General features: G+C 41.6%; 1 protein-coding gene across 6 annotated transcripts in view; it reads right to left on the minus strand.

Moving 5' to 3' along the window:
- Positions 1–22,266, minus strand: part of BTBD9 (BTB domain containing 9) — a 480,044-nt gene that overhangs the window by 96,771 nt on the left and 361,007 nt on the right. The window lies entirely within an intron of this gene.

A 22,266-nucleotide genomic window follows, 5' to 3' on the forward strand; every position in this document is an offset into this window, starting at 1 on the left:
GATATTAATCTACTGCCTATCATAGTTTGCATGCTGAAGGTATTAATTTTTATTAGCCTAGTCTATCGATCTTTACCTCAATAATTTATCCTGGCCTAAATTCTTTTTTTCTGAACAGCAGCCAAGTGCTCATACTGGTTAAGACATCCTCTCTCTATTCCTCTATTAAGAGTCCTCAGGGACTGGAGATGTGGGGTCATGGTGACTCCTGAGCGGAAAAGGGACACTGATGGATCTCAGGTCATCGAGCCTAGAGCTCAGACTCAACCTACATGCTGAAGTTTTAAAGAGGACTTCTAACTCATGCCCAGGACGCACATTTGCTTGGAATTTAGGCTTAGGCAGGAATTAAACCCCTTTGGTGATTTGATTGAAAAAGGCAACTGCAGCTGAAGAACACTAAAGGAAAAACTGATTCAATCTCTGCTTTGCCATTGAGAGGAATTTTGTTCTACCAGTTCCCTTCATTTCTTTGGCTGCCTGAAAAGTGTATTCTTATGTTTTTGTACCTGCAACAACAGAGAGCTATTTCTGACTTGTAAACTAGCTGGGAATGTTTGCATGGTGAGCTCGCCCAGGACAGACACTCTCTATGACCTTAACTGAGATGAGCTCCTTAAACATATACCGCACACTTCCACCCACAGATCAGAAGCCATTTTCAAAAGGGGCTGAATAAAGGAAGCTGCTGGCCAAGATTTATCGATGCAGGTCAAGCTGGTGTTTAGCTGTTGCCACAAACCTCTCTAACTAATGAGCCCAGCATGAAATGCCTGGTGATATTATATATGTTGTCTCCTCCGTCTTCCCTTATTCTCACTGTGAAGTTTCCCTAAAAGCAGTGAAGAGCTGGGCTTTTTTTCTTTTAATTGATTAGCAGATGTGATTTTGCTTACATCTTCCATAAATGCTCTGGCTGGCTGCATACCATTGATTACCAGGGGTTCAGTTTACAGCAACTAATTGCTCTCCTTGCTGGTATTTTGATACAAAATTCAATAGCGAATATGTTTTCAAAACTCTTGTTTTGTGGCTTGAGTCAGAAGTGACTCAAGGCAAACCCAGTGGACTGAGTTTTCCCGTCTTTAAAACATTTGTTCTCTCATCAGTCTGTGAAGAAAGTTTCCAAATCGTAGCATTCTAATTGGAAGGTCTGCATTATGCATGCGATGACAAACTATGTTGTGCTGAATGGCATTTTTTTCATCCTTTTCTTAAGGGATTAATACTGTGCCAGATTGTGAACAATGGCTGAGGTTTAACAGTTGAGGTCAACAGCTTCTCCACTGAATTGGTGCCTTTTAGACCAGAAGCAAGTGCCTGTTGTGCCTGTTTCTAACTGTCCATCATTTGTGGGAAATTCCACTGGAAGGCCTGGGACCACAATGCCACTGTTGCTAAATTTTCTCATTTGGGTGAAAACAAACTAAAGGAAGATCAGCAACCAGGATATTAGTGATAGTGCAATAACTTCTGATCAAATCCATTCCTAATCTTTCAGTTAAAGTCAAAGATACGCCTGACCTCAAAAATGTATACAGTATATTCTTTGGTAAAGATCCTTTCAGTTCCTCAGAAATAATTGTCCTCCATTCAACAATTCAAAAAATATTTACTGAATAACTACTAAGTAACATTAGGCAAGTCACTTAACTTACTTATACTTTGGTTGCATCCTTTGTGACATTAAATGTCGAGATCTGATGGCTTCTCAGCACTCTTCCAGTTCTAACATTTAATAATTCCGTTATAGCATATGCAGAGGTTTTTTTGGTATGTCTGTATGTTACACAGTAACTCCTGTCTTTGACAACTATTTCCAGACCAACCTCAAGGTGGACGTGGGAGATTCCTGAGCTTAGTTTATCCTCTGGACTTGGAAGCTGGGCTAATCAGATTTTCTTTCTCAAAAATTTAGAATTATGTGAGATTCCAGCTTAATGTGCTCTGTTCACTTGAAATGAGATGATGAAAATATAGGCATTCTGGGGGTGAGTCTCTTTGATCACAGGCATACAGAAGCAAAGAAAGACATCTGCAGTGAGAAGCAGAGACCACAGGTTGTGCAGTCCAGGGAGAGCTACGTGGGGTCCTGACAGATTCCAATGTCTGGTTTCAAAACCTACTAGGGCCCTTCAAGTTTCTGCCCTAGTAGTCCATGAAAAATCTTCTAATCACTTAAATAAAGTTACCATTTGTGGCTTAAGATATCTTTACTTGGTTTCTGTTACTTGGAACTAAAAGGGCCAAAGATAAGCTCCTAGTGGAGTGCACTGGACAGAAAAGGTACTCAATAAGAGTAGATGTTATGGCAATGAGGATGGCAATGATACCGAGATGACCAGAGACACACTGAGGTAAAGTACAGGGGTGGTGGGAAACCTCCCTTACGATGGCAATCTTTTCATTCAATTATGAAAGAGGATTCTATGCAGAAACTGAGAGCAGTAAGACTGTGGTGTACGGTGGCAAGGCAAAACAGGCTTTGGAGTGGGCTCAGTGGCATCAGTGGAGCTGTAGGGAGAGAGCCTTGCAAAGATGGAACAATCAGTGTAGTTTATAACTCTCCTCAGCAGTGGCACTGGGGAAGCAGGGCCAACAGTGACAAGAAGGAAACAGGCCAGGGTCAAGGAATGAAGGGCCAGGAAAGGTAATGACCACTTGTAGGCTGCTGAGGAGGTAAGTGGGATCAGAGATGGTAGACTAATGTTCAGAACAGAGAGAGACTGGAGGTCATGATGCAAAGAACAGATGCGACAGCTGGAAAGGTGAGGGAGAGAGGTAAGGAGTTGTGGTGACAAAGGGAAGCTTCAGCACTTTTACCTAAATCGGAAGAGTTCCGTTCCCGCTCCTCTGGATGAGAAGCAGAAGACAAACAACACATTAGGGGCCCTATTCTAATCTCTGCTACTGAGGGGCAGGAGGGAGCCTGTAACAGCTTCCAGAAGGAATTAATACAGCTTCAGATAAACAACTTTGCTGGTGAGAAAGAGGGACTTTCCCAAAGATGAGAGGGCTCCTTATTGTCAGCTGTCACAGGGTTCGATGATGTAGCTTCGCCCTCAGGTGGAGAGCAAGGTCCAGCTGAGAAGAGCTGCTGGAGGATGCCAAGTCCAAAATGAGATTGTCAGCGGGAGCCTAGAGCCCAGTAACAATGTTTGTCCTCAAAAGTGTATGAAGTAGACCAGGCGGCTGCCCTGAAGATTCCAGACATGAGAACTCCTGAGGTGCTGCCACTGCAGGGGCCTGCCTATGAATGGGCCACGACCTTTCAGGGCAAAGGGAACACCAGTCTCCTAATAGCAGGAGGAGGGAAAAACCGGCTGCTCATCAGATGGAATGGGTTTTTGGGAAGTGCATTAGTCAAAGGACGTCAGAGAGTCTACCTACTGTCTCATAGTGTTTAATCTCTCATATCTGGGACGTGGAGGGTGATTTCTCTAAAAGGGGATGAAACAATGGCACTGGTTAACAATATTCTCTTGCAGGTAGCCAGAGAAAAGGCAAGCAGAAGCTCTCGGGTGTCTGGCATATGTAGTTTCTGTGTTAGTCAACTGAAGCCCAGGATTACAAACATGTGAGGAGGTGGTAAGTATACACGTTGGCTCCACCGTGTAGGCTGGCTCACTGAGAAAGGGATAGGAGGGGTTTTCCTTCTCATGAAATCTTACATTCGATATAGTATACTTTTTAAAATTTATTTAAAGCCCACACACCATGAGAGATATAGTACAATCTAGGTAAGTTATCTGAAAGTGGTAAAATACCAATGGAGAATATGCCTGGAGGATATAACTGTGGATAGCTAGATGGGGCAAAACTTGCCAAAACTTGGAGACAATACAAAACTCCCAATCTTTTTTTTTTTTTTTTTCTCTCTTTTTTTTAAGACAGGGTCTCAATCTGTTGCCCAGGCTGGAGTGCAGTGGTGCAATCTTGGCTCACTGCAACCTCTGCCTCCTGGGTTCAAGTGATCCTCCCACCTCAGCCTCCCAAGTAGCTGGGACTACAGGCACTCACCACCATGCCCGGCTAATTTTTTGTATTTTTTTGTAGAGAAGGTGATTTGCCATGTTGCCCAGACAGGTCTCAAACTCCTGGACTCAAGCGACCTGCCTGCCTCAGCCTCCCACAGTGCCTGGCTTACAGGCATGAGCTACCACGCCTGACTAAAATGACCAACTTTTAACAGCTAACTAAGACCATCTTTTCACATCTTAGAAGGATTAAGTTTTTAATTTCAAGTTTCAGGTGATAACATAAAAGCTAATACCATATTACCAAATAGCATGGCTGCAGCTGCAATATTCATTAGATACTGAGTGTAGAATGAATGGTGAACAATTAATCATAGTCCCACCTCACATTCACACAGACCTCACTAGTTTCCAAATGTTTTTGCATACATTATCACATTTGGGAAAAAAAAAACAATTTATAATCAGCACATTTCCTGCTTTCAAAGCAAATCTATTTTTCTAAGTTTCCTGGTTAATTTTCTTACATGGGCTAAACACCGCCCAAGCAATCTTTTACAGATTATTTAATCACTTGACAAACTCTTTTTCTTTTAACAAATAAATTTTGCCCCAGGCTTATGATCTAGACTTCATACTACACAGTCCAATTTAATGAAAATTCTCGGCCGGGCATGGTGGCTCACACCTGTAATCCCAGCACTTTAGGAGGCCAAGGTGGGTGGATCACCTGAGGTCAGGAGTTCAAGATCACCCTGGGCAACATGGGGAAACCCCGTCTCTATTAAAAATACAAAACTTAGCCGGGCGAGGCAGCATGCACCTGTTATCCCAGCTATTCAGGAGGCCGAGGCAGGAGAATCACTGGAACCCGAGAGAAGGAGGTTGCAGTGAGCTGAGATTGTGCCACTGCATTCCAGCCTGGGCAACAAGAGCAAAACTCAGTCAAGAAAGAAAGAAAAAGAAAGAAAGAAAAGAAGGAAGGAAGGAAGAAAGAAAGGAAGGAAGGAAGGAAGGAAGGAAAGAAAAAGAAAAAAAGAAAATTATTTCATTTTATGCTTTCAATGTGGAAATATGATAAAATTTGTCCAGGCCAAGCAGCCCTTGAGAAGAAAAGCATTCTTACATTTTGGAAAGTAACTCTAATACAGCCCCTTCCTTAAGCAAAATGTTGGCATCAAAAATACTGGGAACCCCTCAAATGGTTTTATGATATTTTAAAAGGTGAAGCCACAATATGTTACAGAGTTTTTGGGCAGTGACACACTAGGCAGGTATGCAGCTTTTACAGATCTTCCCCTGTGTTTAAATTTGGCATCACCAATTCCCCTCTCCAGCAAGGCCATCTGCCTTGCTCCTAGCAGCTTCCTCCTCATGATGAGTATACACAATCAGTGAGATCAGCCTGATTTGGCTCACCCGCAGGATCAGAAAAGGATGTGTAAGAGGCAGAAACGCCGAGGTCCTGCCCAGACCATAGGGCTTAGCTCCCAGGCATCAGGTCCAGCTGGCTTTTAGCTTCATTTGCTAGGAAGGCTATTACCGGCTGTTGTGAATTTAAAAGGCCAGAATCAGTTTCTCCTGTTAATAGCTGAAGGCAATATGCGTTTGTGTGAGCTTTTCTGTTCTCTGTCCTCAATTCTATGAAATGATTAGAAGGGCGATAAGAACAGACAGACATATTAAAAGAGCTCAAAATGTACTAATCTACAGCTGAGTGTTAAGAATTCTTGGATTTTTACTTAACATTTACGACTCCTGTGAAAAAAATGGCCCCATCGTAGGCCTTCATTCAACAGGTAGGGGAGTAGAATCACCTTGGCTCCAGGTTCCCTGCATAACACCATCCGGTGGCCCCTCCCTTCAGCTTTTCAAACCAAGTCCATTCAGGAGAGCCCACTGGACCATGCTCTACAGTGCAGGGACCATGCATGGCTATTGACCTTGGTATTTCCCAGCACAATGCCTTAGGCATCATAAGCTCTACTGAGTTAAACCGAAGGAGAGGGGCCGGGCGCATTGACTCATGCCTGTAATCCCAGCACTTTGGGAGGCTGAGGCGGGAGGATCACGAGGTCAGGAGATTGAAACCATGCTGCTTAATACAGTGAAACCCCGTCTCTACTAAAAATACAAAAAATTAGCTGGGTGTGGTGTCGGGCGCCTGTAGTCCCAGCTACTCGGGAGGCTGAGGCAGGAGAATGGCGGGAACCCGGGAAGCGGAGCTTGTAGTGAGCCGAGATCGTGCCACTGCACTCCAGCCTGGGCGACAGATCCAGACTCCGTCTCAGGAAAAAAAACAAAACAAAAAAACAAACCTAAGGAGAAATGGGGAGCGGAAGAGGCGACTTATGATGGAAAGAGGAGAGGCAGAGAGGCAACTATAGATACATCACTCCTCAAAAGACTGTACAGTATCTTCAGTGTTCTATAGACTGAATTATGTTTCAATGCAAAAATAACCTCCCCCAGCCAGTACTTCACCCCTAGTCCCAACACCATTTTGGAGAGTCTCACATAAGTGAAAGTTTATGAAAAATATCCATTCTGACTGCTATTTCATCCACTGAGCTTATTCTCCTGCCCATCCTCTGACCACATGCTAATATGTGCCTGCATGCATGGCCTACAACGCACCAAAGCAGCAGCGCCAAAGGGAAATTTAATAAGTGCCATGGCTCCTTCCTGTTCCTTTGGGTCGAGTTTTCTTTTTTTTTCTTCTTATTTTATTTTATTGTATTTTATTTTGAGACGGAGTCTCACTCTGTTGCCCAGGCTGGGTTGCAGCGGTGCAATCTTGGCTCACTGCAAGCTCCGCCTCCCGGGTTCCCGCCATTCTCCTGCCTCAGCCTCCCGAGTAGCTGGGACTACAGGCGCCCGCCACTGCGCCCGGCTAATTTTTTGTATTTTTTTTTTTTTAGTAGAGACGGGGTTTCACTGTGTCAGCCAGGATTGTCTCGATCTCCTGACCTCGTGATCCGCCTGCCTCGGCCTCCCAAAGTGCTGGGATTACAGGCGTGAGCCACCGCGCCCGGCTCCCTTGGGTCAAGTTTTCACAAGAATTTGTGTCTATGGGAGAACTCATAATTTAGCTACATGCAGATCTTTGTATTCTCTTGACCTGGTGACAAAGGGAAAGAAAGGAAGGGCAAACAGGTGGGAAGGCTCAACTCTGAACATTACAGTCAGGAGGATGTTCCAGCAGGGATGAACAACTGGCAAAACTCTTCCTATTCAATCATGTAATCTCTCCATTTTTGTTCTTACCAAATCTCTTCTCTGGTCTCTCTTAACACAACCAGTACTATTTTCCCACACCTCATTCCCTTTCTTATCAGACTGACCTTTTCACCCAAATCAGATCTGGGTTTCAATCTTTGCTCCAGCTTTAAATCATCTTCTTTTCCCCACAGAGCACAATCTACAAAGTCTAGAGCTCTTGCTAGAAATGATTTTAAAACACTTGCCTATCCAATTCAGACCTCCTTCAGCCTTACCACCCGTGTGAGCTGCGACTCCTTCCTCCCTCAGGTTCTCGCTCCGCGAGTTACTACTGTCCTCCTCTCACGGCATTCCCAAATCTGTTTATTCCGCTTCATGGACAATGATATGCTATCTGTCTTTCTGTCTCCTTGTTCTGGAATTCCCTGTTAGTCCCTTCTCTAATGGACTTCTTTCATGAAATAGTTTGTGAAGGCTCTCACATGAAAACAACTACCCTCTAAAACACAAAAGAAAACTATAATAAGTTGCAAGTGCTATACAATTTAAACACTTAGAATAAGTACATTGTTCTGTTTGAAAGCTGAGGTGTGTGATAAATCATAATTCTTTATGTGGTACATGACTTACCATTAAAAAAGACAGCATTAATGAGAAAAATAATAGCAACATCTCCACCAGTATATAAAGGTGAAAATCCTAACTACCAACTATAAATTCTTATAAACAAAAGATAATTAATCAATTTAATACGTAACTGTGTGATAAATCTTTTGAAGAATGGTGAGAAGCCAGAAAAATAAAGCAATATTTTATGTATTTTTTTGTAACAGCTAGAGGAAAAAATGGCTCATTAAGTTTTTCAGTGCAATTCTTTTGATCACTGGCCACTCAGTATAGTTTTCTTGATCCAGGTCTTCAAAGCTGGGATCACAAGTTTTAATTGAAACGTTTTCAGCTGAACATTAATAACGCTAGCTTTCCTAACTGCTGAACAGCTGTAATTAAACCAAACTGGTGTGGGTTTTAGGACCAAAGGCTAAATGGGCAGTTGCTTTTTTTTTTTTCTTTCCCCTGCGATCACCTATACTGAACAGGAGGCCCAGGCAAAGGCTCTGCAAAGGGAAGGTCTGCAGGTCTCCCCACTGTTGCAGAAGATGTGAGGATGTTGTTTCTGTCTCATGAATACTCCCCAGAACTGCAGAGTAGCTTCCCCTCTTCCACATTTGTTTGGTTGAGGGAACATCAGACAGGAAAAGCATTCCCTCTTCGGAATGTATTCTGCAAGAATTGCCTTTCTAGAAATAACCCTCCCAGGTGCCGACATGAATATTCACCAGAGTGTACTGGGCACAGAGGCCAGTCTCTGTGCCATGTACACTAATCCTTCAAAATGTATTCCAGGCAAGCTACTAGGGTAAACTCCTCTACAGAAACCAGGCTTTCCGATGATAGACACTGGATGACTGAGAGAAGGAAATCTGAGTGATGGAAGCAGAGATGAATAAATCACTCCTATCTAGCTAAGGCCCTGCTGCAGCTAGACCTTGCGACATTGACTCAAGCACAGCATGAGGCTTCATTAGAATATTGCACTCTGCAAATTCAACTGTTTCTTTTGTTCAGCCAGCTCACTCTTCCTCATCAAGAACAAACATTTATGCCTTATAATCCTATGCCTTATAATCCTATTTCTGGACCCCTTTTAACTTTCTTCTAATTTTGGCTGATAGGACCTACATGGGCATCCCGAGAACACGGTCCTTGTGCCATGCAGGCATCCAATGCTCATGCAAGCACCCCCCGCCCCCCACTACCTCTCTGCATCACTGCCCTGACTCCCATTCAGGAAGGTATAGACAAAAAAGATCAGGAATTTTCACAAGCCAGGAAAGAAATCATGCCAAAGGTGGGTGAGATCTCAGATTTCTCAGGATCCTCCCACTCTGGCACTAGATCCCCAAGAGCCAGCATTGATAGTTCTGCAGTGGAGCAGAAGAGGACCCCAGCCTATCTGAGTCACACATGAGACTGTTTGGGTGTCAGGGGCTGGGAAATATCCCTGAGGTAACCTCCAAGAAGCTGGTGCTGGAACTGTGTGCAAAGGATACACAGGAGTAGCCTGGGGGGAACTGAGGAGCTTGGAGGCTCCTAGCAGCCAAAGGGAAGAGGTAGCATGAGCAGATAAGAGGAAACCAGTGAAGTTACTAGTTATTTCCTTAGCCTATTAGGACCACAAAGGGTTCCAAGGACTCTCCTTGAGCCTCTGATGGACAAGGCTCCTGTCCACTCCTTGGAATGTGTAATGAATGGCAGTGGCATCAGATAGGAGGCAGGAGTCCCAACTCTGCCTCTGTCTTGCTCCACAGCTGTATCCTCTCAGATTTACAATCTGGGAAGTGGGTGGCAAGGGGAGAGGGGAAAGGAGGGAGATGGATTTTAATGTATGTGATTTGTGATTCCTTTTTCAAGTCTGTTTTTCCCTTTTAATTACAAAGTGATATATGATAAATCTTTGGCAGTTTTATGAAGTATCCATTATCAAGAGGCATTATACAACTTGCAAAGAAATATAAACCAATATTTTAAAAAATATTCTTTAGCAGCAGAATCTCTTTTACAAACAACATCTTGGCAGAATCTCCGTATCTAAAACAGATAAAAGTAGAACTGCTCTTCTGAGGTCAGAGTTGGGGACTGAAGCCTCATCTGCCAGGACTTCCTATTGGCCCCTCCTTGTGGCAGCCCACAAGGCTCATTCAATAACAAAACACAGTAGGAAGAACCCAGTGGTCATGGTATTATATCTTGCCCCCAAACTAAATGCTGATTTTTAATATTCCTACCTTTCAATAACAGGCTTATTATTATTCTTCACATTCTTTTGAAACCATGAGGGGCAAATGAACTTCCCTAACTCTTCACTTTTACCTGTATGGGCCAGAAATGTTAGTGAGGAAAGCAGCTGAATGGATTAGGCATTGGTAAGCCACGGCCTATGGATGCCTATTTTTGTAAATAAAGTTTTATTGGAACACAGCCATGCCCCTCAGCAGGGTTGAATAGTTGCACCACAGAGACTGTATGGCCTGCAAAACCTAAAATATCTACTACTTGTCCCTTTATGGAAAAACTTTACCAACCCCAGGCATAGACAGAAAACTAAAGCTGTTCTATTCGAGCAGTAAAGAGTTATGGCACCAAGGTAAGAAATAAAGATGCAGTTTAAGGTTGAGCTTAGCCTAGAAATGTCTAAAGTCTCTTTCTTCTGTTGTTTCAATAGATTTTAATGCAGTGAATTCTACATGGAACTTTTAGATTGTGCTGTAGTCACAATCTCATTTTTGTTACTGTGACAACTGCAGTGGCAATTCTTGGCTTGCCTTTCACCCTAAATTTCTGGTATTTCTCCTAAAAGAACTACAAAGAAAATGTGGGGTGATGGGCGGGGGGGGGGGGGGGGGAGGGGGGGGGGGGGGGGGAAGCAGCAGCAGCAGCTCCAATTAAAAATGAAAACCATTCCCATTCCCAAACCCTCCTTACTCCCTGAACTGATAAAGTACCCACGAGCTACATTCTCAAACTGATGAGATAGTCATTGACCACTACCCTCTAGATCCCTACTAAAGGGGATGGAAGCAGTAGGATAGGGTGAAGAAATTACAGAGACATTTAAAGTCAATAAACAATATGTCAAAAAAATAAAGTTTTATAGTCACTGATAAGGCAGTTAATATGACAGTAGTAAAATAATACTACATCAGTTATAGAGGAAGATGACACTACAGACTAAAACACACCAATTAAGTACACAGTGCTGAGTTGTTTGTTGGTCACCAGAAGAAAATGGATTTGTACAGATCTATCCTGTTGCCAGCTCTGTCCATTGTGATTATAAAAAGCATTTTACAAGATAGCTGGCCAGGGCAGTCTCTGACCACAGAACAATAAAAACCTTATAGTACTTGGCATTTTAACAGAACTACTCATTTAGACTGTTTAATGAAACCAATTTTAAATGGATGACTCTGTTTAACACGTTCTTCCCAAATAGATGCAACTAATCTCCATGAATTTTCTGCTTGTCTCTGAGTCTAATGTATACAGCTAAAATCTCACTACAGTGAACACAATCGTGACAAAGCCATTTTCCTATTTTACTAGTAGGGCTATTATCAACAAGATATTATTTATCTGGTTACCACCAATTCTCAAACAATTCTTTATAGATGATGGTTTATCTATTTCTAACAGGGTTACTATGAACTTTCTAATAAAAACAGTACTTGATTATATGTTCTTTATTATCTCTTAATCTCAGAGAGGAGATGAATACAGAAAGGTCAGATATCAGGAAAAGAAATGACAAGAGGTTTGTATTGAATATGAGGACAATTAAATGGTATATAATTGTCTAAAGGAATTAGAGCTATCGTTCTAGATTCCAACCAACCCTTCTCACAAGGTTCTTGAGGTAAGTATATGCCAAGGAAAGTTCCAGCAAATGAGAAGCAAAGGGATACTTTATTGTTGGTACTTGTACAATTTTTGGCCCAAAACCCTAATGCAAAGGGTATAGGACATGGAGCACTCCCTGTTCCCAAGTTGCTTACGCCTGAACAGCTTCAAACCAAAGCAAGTCAGGAGGCCTTCTCTGTCCCTTTGTCAACATCCAAAGCTTATTCTTGGTTCTTACCACTATAATGTAAGGAAGAATCAACCCAGTACACTTTGTAGTACAGTAATGTCCTTTTATCCATGTGGGGTACATTCCAAGACCCCCAGTGGATGGCTGAATCCACAGATAGTATACAACCCTATATACTGTATACTATGTTTTTTGGATCTGATAACTGAGATGGCTACTAAGTGACTCCTGGCTGGATATGCTGTACTTCTGTCCAGCTGCACATGTCAGACAAGGGGATGCTTCACATTCCAGTCAGGATGGAGCAGGTCAGTGTGAAATCTCATCACACAGTCACGCAATTCAAAAGTAAAGATAATGACATGCAATTTAAAACTTTTCAATTGTTTACTTCTGGAATTTTCCATATAATACTGTACACCACAGTTGACTGCAGGTAACTAAAACCACAGAAAGCACAAGCACAGATAAAAGGGGACGACCATGCCAGAGAATCAGAGTAAATATAAGGAGACCATTGCCCCCGCACTGCCTAGCACTGAGCTGCCGCTGAGCTGAGTTAGAAATTGGTTTCATTAAAGATTCTTACCCTCACTGCCCTAGGAAAGAGAAACTAAGGGTATCCAAGGAGAGAAAAGGATGGATCTGCTTACCACTTTGTTGTAAAGAACAGAATAAAGGAGAAGAGTCAGGAGAGATGGAGGAGAGGGAAGTATAAAGCGGGAAGGCAGGGCCTCCTTCTAGGTTGTAGTGGTCCTAGCTCATGCCTCTTAGGGCCCAGAGGGAGACCAAAGACACAAGTGATTCCACTGAACTATTCTGAGCCTACTTTGAGTGCTGCAAACAAACTAATCTGATCATCATCTTGACCACAATTTTAGGAAGGAGTGAAGATGGATATAGGGGAAGGCATGAAGAAATGGTGGAAGGAAAAGCAGAGTGTATTTGTACTTCTTCTCCCAAGATTTAAAATTGTCCTATTGCTATGATTACCCTCCCATGGACTGTACTTCTTGTTTCAAATGTCTCCGAAGTCAGAAATACTCATTATAATCCTACCAAAAAACCAACCACATTAACCAAGAAGTTAGAAAAGGAAAAGACTGGAGGTAGTATGACAGTCATTGCCTGTATCTTCTTTGAAAGTAAGAGGTCTTTCAAAAAAAAAAAATCTATCACTTCATTCCAAGACAAACAGACTTGACTTTTTCAACTCCAGATCTTTAAGACTGAAAACACCATTTCTGGCGGGACTTTTGATATAATTAATCTGTCACTACAAAATAATAGAGATATGCAGTGAAATTTCTGATATTGGAATTTTGTATGTAAATAAGAATAGTCAACTCTGCTTTGGTTGATCAAATACATCTGGTTAACAGACTCCATGTAAACTGACAATTTAGATAAGAGTTTGGATATGATAAACTATATTTTACTAAAGTAAAATGAAACCAAATAAAATTTCTTCTGATTTTGATTAATCAGGAGGTACTGGTGATCTTGCCCTGCCTCCCAAATTTCATCACGGCATGAATTATCACTATGCTGGCAAAGCACAGGAGATCAGTTATAGAAAGTCAGTATATTAAGTGTTTGCAACAGAAACTTGAAGTTTTTCCAAGAAGTAAGTGTCATGAATATGAAATCAAACATATATAATCAATGAAGCCTCTCATTTTGGGTCAGAATTGTGCAATAAGCAGACATAGGCTTTTATTTACAGAACTTTTTATTTTTTATTTTTTATTTTTTTGAGATGGAGTCTCACTCTGTCACCTAGGCTAGAGTGCAGTGGCGCGATCTTGGCTCACTGCAACCTCCGCCTCCTGTGCTCAAGCGATTCTCTTGCCTCAGCCTCCTGAGTAGCTGGGATTATAGGCACCCACCACTGCACCTGGCTAATTTTTGTATTTTTAGTAGAGACAAGGTTTCACCATGTTGGCCAGGCTGGTCTTGAACTCCTGACATCAGGAAATCCACCCACCTTGCCCTTCCAAAGTGCTGGGATTACAGGCGTGAGCCACTACGCCCGGCCAGCTACAGAACATTTCTGAAGCTGAGAATAACAGAAAATATTATTATTTTAGTACTGTTTTAGATACATCCAGAAGCTGTGGACTCTAAGGGAAGCTTTTAAAAATAAATGAGAAAAAGCCCCCACTGAATTATATACTTTAAATGGGTGAATTATATGGCATGTGAATTATATTTCAATAAAGTAGTTTTAAAAAATAAACAGAACACATGAAATATGGAGATGTGTTAAAATTCCAAAGCACATGTGAAATGTCAAGCGGGAGGCAGTGTTCTGTGGCAGAGCTGTTGGCGAGATAAGCCAACCCCCTTACCATGACCCTCAGTTTCTTAGCCAACCTTGCTAGGGCTGACCGTATAACATAGTTCTACCTAATAATTCTAAGTGAAAGTTGGCTGGGTAGAGCTTCAAATAAAGCTTTGGATTTTCCTAATAAAAAAGGAACAAACTTGGCTGGTAGGCTTTTATCCTTGTATCCTTTTGTCCTTCTTTTTCCTGCCTAAACACAGACATGGTAGCTAAAACTTTCGTCCCTATCTTGTTTCTCTGGGGCAAAATACACATGGAAAAGACCAAGAAAATTGTAGAGATCACTGAATTGCAGAACCAATACGGGCAGACATGCCCCTGTGGACTTTCTGTTATGTGACACAAAAACAAACAAAACAAAAAATAAAACTGAAAAAAAAAAATGTCTTTCTCAGTGAGATTATTTGTTATTTGCGGCCAAACGCAAGTTCCTTTGGAGCAAATGACCACTAGCAAAACAAATGTAAAATCTTAGTTGCAACATATAATGGAAGTTTCTATAATTTATGACCACAGAAAACAAGGGTGGATTGAACCATAAGATGTGATGGCTCCTCTCACTTTTGTTTTAAGGCTATAGGAGGTTCTGCAGGATCATGAAACAAATTAGAATCTTTGGAGCTGGAGTTTTACCATGGGTTGTGCTGTCCTACTCCTGATGGAGAGAAAGGGATGAAACTCAAACTATGATTTAATGTCTTCATCTTGTAAATGTAGACAGTGAGAGCAGCTAAAGCTCCAGAACCACTGCAAGACGTGGCAACTAAAAGAACCATTAGCCATTTCTAAACATTAAACTGTACAGAAGGTCTAAAGACTCTTGGCTGGTGTTTGGTTACAGTAAAAGAATAATGTGGCAAGGCAGGTAATATCAAAACCATTGAGGGATATGGTTTCAGGCATAGTAAGGTAAAAGGAAGAAAGAAGATCCTGACCGTTAAGTCTTAAGGGCAGCAAGGAAAGTAAATCCAGGGAGAAGTAAAAGCATACTCTGCATTTATCTATGTAACCGATCCCCCTTATACTGAATCTGATACATTGCTGAAAGAGGCAATGCAGCAGGCAAATAATGATTCCTCAGCTAAAGCTAAGACCCTGAGTGTCCAGGAAAGTTGCTGAAAGGAGTCCTTGACGGGCACCAACCAGCCTGTCATCATAATCATCTTTCCTAGAAGAAGAATGTGGAAATGGAGGTGGACAGAGAGGAGAGGCAAGAAGAGGAGGTGGAAGAGTTTTTCTTGGTTTCAGTGCTTCTGCTTGTTCTTAAGTAGATATACAAGTATGTGTTGGTCAAGTGCCTCTGTGGTTACCAATGTACAAAGGGCTAAGCTTTTTAAAAAGAGAGATACGCTGACATCAGGTGCTATCAAGATGTACCAAAAGTATCTGTACAAAGTGACAAAATTGGGCTCCTGGGAAAAGAGTCTCTGATGTAAGCGTACTTGGGGAAAGAATATGAAGATTTTCAAAGGTAGATTACTGCTTTGAATTAATTCAAGAATTAACCTTAAATGACTGTGACCCTTCATCAGTTTTTGCAGAATAGCTTTATTCATTTAATACTCAAAAGCTATATTAAAGTGACTTGATGTATTAAATGTGTAGAAATTTCAGTTTGCTCAAAGTCCTACGCTTCTGTTAGCCCTCATGAGAATAGCTGCATTTCTGTGACCCCGTGTGGCCTATCCTGGGGCAGCAGCATGTAAAACATCTGCCACAGAAGGAGGAGGCTGATGCTTTCTACTCATTTCGTTTTCCAAGGTGAATAATTCTGGTTTTTAAAATGATTGCTGAAATCACTACTGGTGAAGTATTTGTTTTAAAGAGTTCTTAACAATTCTAGATAATTATTAAACATGAGTGTGCATGAAATAATGGGTCAGATGGGGCCGAAATCCTCTGTAAAAATGTCTTCTAGATGGGTTAAAATCTTGGAAAGCTAAAAGGATTCTTTTCATATATCCAGCTATATCTTATAATGACTACTTGCCAAGTTCTCCAATCACTCAACAGAAGTAAATGGTTGACATGTGAGGTAAATCACATACATGAACACACAAACATATATATATATATATATATATATATAGGCATTTAACTTTTCCTGCTTTTCCAAAGAACATCTGAATTCTAGTGCCCCTCCTGTATTTTTAACACACAACTTAGTTGCCATAGCAATACTTTCTGGTCTTGAAATACCTCTAGGATGAAACTGGCTGAGGCATATTTACCATGCCCCCAAACTATCCTGCTATCTGTTTCCAGGATCCAGGATTTCTGGCCCTCTAAGCATTCACACAATTCAGACTTCAGCACCTACTGGGAACCATAGATAAAATTATTTGCTCTATGATTTTTCTGGGAACCAGAGCTCTGAGGTCTGAGGGTGATAAAAGAAGACTTTACTGTGATGCAGATAGGCTCAGAGAGAAACAACACTTAGTAATAAATCATGGATCAGCGAGACAAGGAAGAATTCCTTGGTTCAGGGCTGTGACAGACGATATTCAACATGACTGATATGAAGCAAATTTTGTAAAATATCTTTCCAATTTTGACTAGAATGATAGGCAATCTTAATCCAAGCCAGAAGAGTCATATATTTAGATGTTTGCTGTATTCTTCAGACTATAAAAAGGAAATTTCTAGCTCTCTAGGTTGCAAAGAAGGCTGTCTTAATGTAAATAGATATACTGCTTGCCTGTGCAGTACTCAGACAGAATGAAATGGAAGCGGCATGGAACAAGTGAGGCATTCTTACCTGTGCTAATATCATCACCTGTGCTAATGTCAGAGCCTAACTCCAAAGCTCAATCTCAGTCATTTGCTGGATATGCCAGATCTTTAGCAGTTTCCTCACATACACTTAGATGAGACACACTGAGCAAATATGATGTCCAATTTAGTTGATAGATAGAACTCCCTTTAGTTGCACTAGCATCTATGTTGTCAGTTTAGTCAATGAGTGTTTATTGAGTACTCACAGCACAGAGAACCATACTATGCATTTGGAAACTGCTGCAAAGACTCAAGCCCATCACAATATTAAAAAAATCACTATCTTCAACATGAGATTATCCGTGGTCCTACTAGAGATTGAGTGCAGCACAGATGTAGAAAGTACTCAAATAATTACAAAACATTATTTGAGTCATTAGCCCCAATTCCTCTACCCACCCTTATCGACTAAGCTTCATTTGGCTATTAAGCAGGGAAAAAATGGCATTTTTTGCAGTTCCTCTCCTTTTTCTTTTCTGTGCTTATCCTTCTGGAGGGAAGTGGATGAGCAACAGTTAGGCAGGGTGGTAAGCAGCAGGAAGAAGAAAAAATAGCAGTCTAAAGGAGGTCACGGTAATTTACAAACTGAATAGATAATCTAGAGTTGGTTGTAGCCACACAATAGTGAAAGGACAATTGAACTCGGCATGGGCTTGACAGTTCACAGAGAAAGTAAAATATACCAGATGAATCAGGACCACAGTGGCATATGTAATTCTTTTTTTTTTTTTTGGATCAATTCACTATTACTTCTTTTTATCTACTTAATAACTACAAGGCATAAACTGATTTGTGGTTCAGACATTATGTGCCAGATTAACTTTTTAAAGTGGTAGAATTGTTTTTTCCTTCTGCAAAAGAAAAAGAGCTTCACCCCGCAGGCTAAAGAGATTATGAATACCCATCAAGAACCTACTTTGGGCTAGACATCTTTTGTCCTAACATACTGCATTTATATAACATTTTCAAATTGAAGAACTCAAAATATTTTTGTGTCATTAACTTCTTAATACTCATAATACCCAGAGAGACAATGGGTTTATTTAGCTGCATCTATCTACACAGTCTTATCTTTTGACAGCCTACGTACTTACTATGAGGTTTGTTATTTAAAAGATTTGGGGTATTTCACTTACACTATTGCACATATCAATTGCAAAAACATCATTCAAGTCAATGTAAAAATTGTTAATTTAATTGACTGTCTTATAATTAGGGTTTCAACAAAGTGCTGTCATTAGCTGGAAAAGACTGGATGATAGGTATACTTAATGCACAGCATATTTGAGTTCTCATACTAGCCTGAAAATACGAAAAAGGATATCACAATTAGCAAGTAGAAAGATAGTAAGTCCTAAACTAAGGCGACAGAGGGACTATAAACTAAGACATTAGGTGGATTTGGTTAGTTATTATGACTCGACTCTGGTCTTTTTATGTGGTCAAGCCTCTGAAGATTTCCTGTTATTTAAATTTTAATGTTTTTAAAATGGCATGAAAATGATATAATTACTACTCAATTATCCACTTTTAAGACACATTTCAGGTAATTTCTCTCTCTTTTCTTGGAAATAAAATGAGTAACTTTTGCTGTGCTTGTAAACCTAGCAACACCAAGGACAAACCCCTTTATTTCCCAGTTGTGCTACGTCGGGAATGAGAAAGAAATTCAAGAGATGAGAGAGCTTCCTGTGAAATGGTAAAAGTTAGGGCACCTCCTGCTGCTTCTTTTCTAGGAGCAGATTGGGTCAAGGAAGGTCAGGAGCAGAGAAGGTGGCTTTATGAGGGCCTCCCCATCCCTGCCCCTCCTCTGCTCTGATGGCGCTGAAGAAACACTGAAACGGGGGCTGGTGGCGGGGGCGTGGGATGGAAACATCTCAGGCTGTCACCTCTCAAAGCTATCACCCGGCTGGCCGTGCTCTTCCCTCCCTCCTGCTCCAGCCACACTGGCCTCCTAGCTGCTCCTGTGGCCTGCCAGGCAAGCTCCACTCCAGGGCTTGGCACTGCCTGTGATGCTCATCCCCAGAGGGTTTACTCTCCCCATCCTTCGAGATCTGCTCACACTTCACCCTTCTCAGTGAGGCCTTCCTGACCACCCAATCTAAAACTGGACTGCGTCTCCAACCTGGTTTTTCCTCTCGATTTCCCCACGGCACTTCTAAATATCAGCCATCTTACAAATAGCATTTGTTTATTATCTCCCCTCAACCCCACTAGAATGTCAGTTCCATGGGGCCACCAATGTTTATTTTGTTTATTCAGTGCTGTATCCCCAGTGCCTACAATAGTGCCTAGCACATAGTAAGAGGCTTAGTAATTTTTGTTGGATGAATCAACGAAAATGCGGGTATAGCAAGAGGGTCAGAGATCATGTATGGAGTCCACCCTCTCTAGTATACCACAGGATATTGGTATCTGACTCACTAAGAGGATTAGACAGCCACTGACCATGCTTAGTTAAGTCCAAACATTTTCTGTCAAGAAAGAAGGCTCTACTTGCCTACCCAACAACAGAGTAAACTCTCAGAAAAGGAAGAAATGGCTCCTGGGGATGAAAACAGCCAAACAAAAGAAATCCTTATTCACAAAGCAATTACGTCCTTCACTTAGCAATAGCAAATGCAGTGACTAAGATAATTCATGTTTGGCCAGGTGCAGGGGCTCACGCCTGTAATCCCAGCACTTTGGGAGCCTAAGTCAGTAGGATCACTTGAGCCCAGGAATTCGAGACCAGACTAGGCAACAAAGCAAGACCCTGTCTCTACAAAAAAAAATTTATAAACCAGTCAGGTGTGGAGGTGCATGCCTGTGGTCCCAGCTGCTCAAGAGGCTGAAGTGGGAGGATTGCTTGAGCCCAGGAGGTCAAGGCTGCAGTGAGCCATGATCACACCATCATGTTTGAGACCGTTGCCTTTGTAGTCACCAAATATAAAGGAAATTGAATATTTAAAACCAATATATCATTGATTGTACCCTACCTCAGCTATGGTAAGAGAGGGTTTCCAGAATTTCCAGATCTCCTCCCTCCTAGATAGGGAAACTGTTAAGTCACTGGGCTCTGTAATACTCTCCCTCTGGTGTTGATTCAGAATCACTGGGTTTCTTCAGATACAATGTCTAGGAAAGCAAGTCAGCCATCACAAGCAATAGAAGCTGGGGTCAAATGTCACTGACTAATCAACCTGTCATTGGTCAATTACTCATCCCTATGAAGGGGTACCACTCATCTAGTTTCCTGTCAATAAATGTCTATCTGGCCACATCAACTGTCGCTAACTGCAGCCTGCCAAGATCTCCAGCATTGTCCACAAGCATTGGTGGCTAATAAATCTCTCTCCTTTTCCTCTTAATAATGTCACAGAAGAGGCAAATGCAGTTCCTGACAACATAACGTTAGTTTCACAGAGACGTGTCTCTTTGAAGGCTCAGCCAGTTATACAGAGCTTCAATTACATGGATTTTTTTTTACTGGGGGAAAAAAAAAAAAAAGCGGGCTTAAGGAAGTTGGAGGCTTCATACTGTGCTGAGATACACAATGCTGCCTTTGGTGTGTTCATGCTCATCATCCCTGCTTTGAGTCAGGAAAAGAAAAATTGTTTGGGAGAACCACTTTCAATCCACATTAAAAAAAAAAAAAAAAAAAAATGGGCACTATTCTCTCTTGCCTTAGACCCCAGTGACAGCCTTTTCTGGAGTCAGATTCAACATCTCTGATTCTTTGGGTAGAGCTAGAGGCCAAGGTGGCCTTGCCACATGAAGAGCCTGTTTGTCTCTCTGAGTTGTCACCCTGATAACAACCTCATGCAGTCCACAACAGATTTTAGATTCTAGATTTCCCACTGTACCCCCCACAGCTTCCTCTTCTTTCTTGATAGACTACCTCATCAGTACACTGAATCTTTCAAGGGAAGCATATTCTGAGTTGCCACAGGCTTTTATGTATCAGGTATGGCTGGGAGGAGGTAGCAAATGAACATTTATATTACAAACGCTCCAACAGAAATTGTATACAAAATATATGTGATTACTGAAGAGGGATCTATCAATAAGTTAAGGAGATAATGGATGGTTAGCAAAGAATTCCCAAAGGAGTGGAGCCTAAAGGGGGGAATAAAAAAAGAGCCAGGGAAAAAAGGAGGTAATGAGAAGGTAGTGAGAGATGCAAACAATGACGTCAGCACGATCAAAGAACTGGAGGTAAGAGGGTAAGAGAGGGCAGGACCCATGTGTAATGCTTTTAATCACTGGATAGGCTGTGACAGAGTCCAGAGTAGCACAGGGTTGGGGAGGGCGGGAAGGGGTGCAGATGCAGGACACAAGGCTGTACAGACAGACGTAAGTCAGATAGTTCTTCAAATGCCTCAGTCTGAACTTTCTCCTGAAGGCAAGTATTAACCATGAATCCTCTGAGAGAAGGATGTATGGGAGGGATGGCTGTGGGTGGGGAAGTGGGGGGCCCAATGGAGGTCTGGAAGATTGGGTAGAAAAGTGAAACAAATATTGTGCAACTATGGTGACGTGGTGGGACACAGAAGAGGGGAAGGATTTGTGTGTTTAGGCCATACTGACAGAACTTTATGGCTGACTGGATGAGAGAGGAGGGTGAAGGAGAGGAAGGAAATCAGGAAGATTCCCAAGTTTTTGGCTCAAGTAAGGCACAAATGGATGGTGCCACTGAATGAGATGGGGAATCATGACATAACATGACTTGACCAGGGAGGGAAGGATAATGGAATTCCATTTTAGACATCTTGGTTTGAGATGTGCATAGAACAGTTAGATGGTGGCGGTGGTGGAGAGGGAAGTGTGGGGAACCAGGTAAGCAAATGGAAAATGGAGAACATTAAAAGAGAGTGGGCAGAGCTACTAAACTTCCCGTTTGCTTCAATCTTCATTGGCAAGGAGACTGGTCTTCAAATTAGAAATGTCAGAACAAACATAATAAAGAGAAAATTGAAGTCCCAAATAGGTGAAGTGAAAGAGAGTATCTAGTCAATTTAAATGATTTCAAGTCTCCTGACTCAGATGAGTTACACCCTGAGCCTGCTGAAAGAAATTGCAGATGTAATCTCAGAGACACGATTGGTAATCTTCAAGAAATTGTGGAGGCTATCAGGAGTGCCAGAAGACAAAAGAAAGACAACTGTTTTCCAGATTTTTTAAGTAAAAAGGGATAGATTGTAATGGAAAATATAGAGGTAAGTTTCACATCATCTTTAACAAAAATTCTAGAATAGCTTATTAAATAGATGGTTTACGAGTACTTTAGTTAATGCATACAGATGAGAGAAAGG

This window comes from Papio anubis, chromosome 6, assembly GCF_008728515.1.
Source record: "Papio anubis isolate 15944 chromosome 6, Panubis1.0, whole genome shotgun sequence".
In the NCBI taxonomy this organism is placed as follows: Eukaryota; Metazoa; Chordata; class Mammalia; order Primates; family Cercopithecidae; genus Papio; species Papio anubis.